This window comes from Octodon degus, unplaced genomic scaffold (assembly GCF_000260255.1).
Source record: "Octodon degus isolate 3935 unplaced genomic scaffold, OctDeg1.0 scaffold00088, whole genome shotgun sequence".
NCBI lineage: Eukaryota > Metazoa > Chordata > Mammalia > Rodentia > Octodontidae > Octodon > Octodon degus.
The window spans coordinates 10,959,294-10,961,553 of record NW_004524664.1 but is presented as its reverse complement, the minus strand read 5'-3'; the positions used below and the strand labels follow the sequence as shown (position 1 = coordinate 10,961,553).

At 39.8% G+C, this 2,260-nt stretch overlaps 1 protein-coding gene across 2 annotated transcripts in view; it reads left to right on the top strand.

Moving 5' to 3' along the window:
* The window catches only part of Nrg1 (neuregulin 1), a 1,208,067-nt gene that overhangs the window by 590,185 nt on the left and 615,622 nt on the right, over window positions 1–2,260 (top strand). The gene's annotated exons all lie outside the window — the stretch shown is intronic.

Below are 2,260 nucleotides of genomic sequence, written 5' to 3'. Positions count from 1 at the left end.
CACCTGCTTCAAGGTTGTATGTAGTCAGATTTTTGGACTTATGTGTAAACATAAGAAGTATATAATTTTGTATGCCCATTTTTAAAATATATTCTAATTTTTAAACTTTTTTTCATCATGTTCTGTAGGGACTTAAAGTTCAACATATCAATACTTGATGGAAAATACCTGTTCCATGTTATGCCTAAGATGTTTGATATTCAGACAGATAGTGAAGTTAAGCTTAACAGCCTAGGTTGAATGGTAACAACAATAAACTTCTCTTCTGGAAGGTTAACAACCTAAGTTTGCAGATCAAAATTAGAGAAAAAGGAGAGCCACAAGGAAAGTCAAGATTTTGGCCCTGGCTTTCCAAGGTCAATTAAAACTCAGGACATGTCAGAACTTGTACTGTAACATCATGAAACTTGGTAGTGTCCCAAATTTTCTGATCAAGGAGATTATGGGGCCAAAAAGGAAAGTGATTGATGATGTAGAGTGTGCCTAAGGAGAGTCACATGGAGAGAAAGCATTCTCTCAGGCTTTCACATTGGCCAAGCAATGGCCGTGACTCATCCACATGGCTGACACTGAGAAAGGATCTACAATCTGAGGTACAGGATCTCAGAATAAACCCTGAGGGGATTTCACTGACCCTATCATACCCAAAAGCTACAACTCTTGTTGCATAGGTCTTGCCTTATCTTGGTCTTAACCATCCAGCTGAAAAGTATAAAAACAAAATATAAGAAGTAAAGCCATGCTGTTATGTTGAGCTGTAGGGGACTCAGGTCAACAATTTCTGACACTGCCAGTCAAGCAGAAGACCCCCTACTGTTATGAACCACTAGACTCTTTTAGAATATTTTGCTGAGTTAAGACACTTATAATATTCAAATAATGGAACTAAACAAAAAAGGGGTTATAGATGAATGTCCATTTTGTATCTGTGTATTCAGAATGCTTAGAATAGATATATAGTAACATTCTCTTAATGAATAGAGGGATTTGTTGTAATAGTGTTTGTAAATAGGATATCATGTCCGCATCTTGTACAGCAAATAACCACTAGGAAGAATGTATGCAATGTGTTAATTATTGAAACTATGCTACCAATTTGGTTTGAAATGTTCTCATTGCTATTTGTTTCTCAATAAAATTATGGGGAAAAAAGAAGTATAACATTTGCACACTTTGCTTTAAATAGGTAAAAGTTGTACCTACCGGACTGAAGATGAACAAATATGTATTTATTTATGCACTATAAATTCTTGTTCACAAGACTCCTACATCTGGGGCCAGAGAGATACCTCAGCAGCTCAAGTACCTGCCTGGCAAGCACAAGGTCTGGACTTTGATCCCTGGTACACACACACACACACACACACACACACACACACACACACACAAAATCCCATGTCTTACTTTGGAAGATACTGGGGGTCCTCTGAGAGGAGCTCCTAACTTGCTTGGGTTGTGGTGACACTAACCATGCTTGTTAATGGCCTGTTTACAGGTCTTGGATTCCTTAACTACCAGTTTTGTGGCCCCAAATGCAGAGGGATAGTGATATTTCTCCCTCTATTTAGGATGCTGATAGATTATTAGAAATGTTCTAGGGTTCAGGAGGTACAGCAGTTTGTGTCAGGAAATAGTGCCTTTCTCTAGAATAGAATTACTTGAACAATGTGACTGGATTTTGTATCAGTGACCTTAAAGGCAAGACTAATCGCTCATGGAGATGGCTTCCTGTCAGCCAGGCTCAGGCACCTGCTTGGTGTCTGTGATAGCATCAGGCACGGTGGGGTGGTATTTCTTTTCCTGCACCAAATAACAGTCAAAATCTTTGATAATATGTATCTTTTGTGTCTATCCCACTTTAGCTTTCCTGCTCCATAACATAAATTTTCTCTTTCAGGCAGAGGGCTACCTTTCTTGTCATCCCAATTTTACTTCATTGCTCCTCTTTCCTGTCTTCTGATACGATATCCCTCCTCCCTTCTAGCTAACAAAGGCCTTCAGGGCTCCATTTTGGACTCATGTTCTTCACCTTCTGACTTATTATTCTTTCTCTGAACTTATAATGGATTTATGATCTACACCTGTCAGACTTTCAGTCATTGAATCAGCCAGTTTCTGTCTGTCTCACTGCTCTACTCTGTGTCCTTCTCTGTCTCTGTCTCTGTCTCTGTCTCTTTGTCTCTGTCTCTGTCTGTCTCTCCTCTCCTCTCCTTTCCTCTCCTCTCCCCCATCCCTTCCCCTTTCCTCTCCCCTCCCCTCC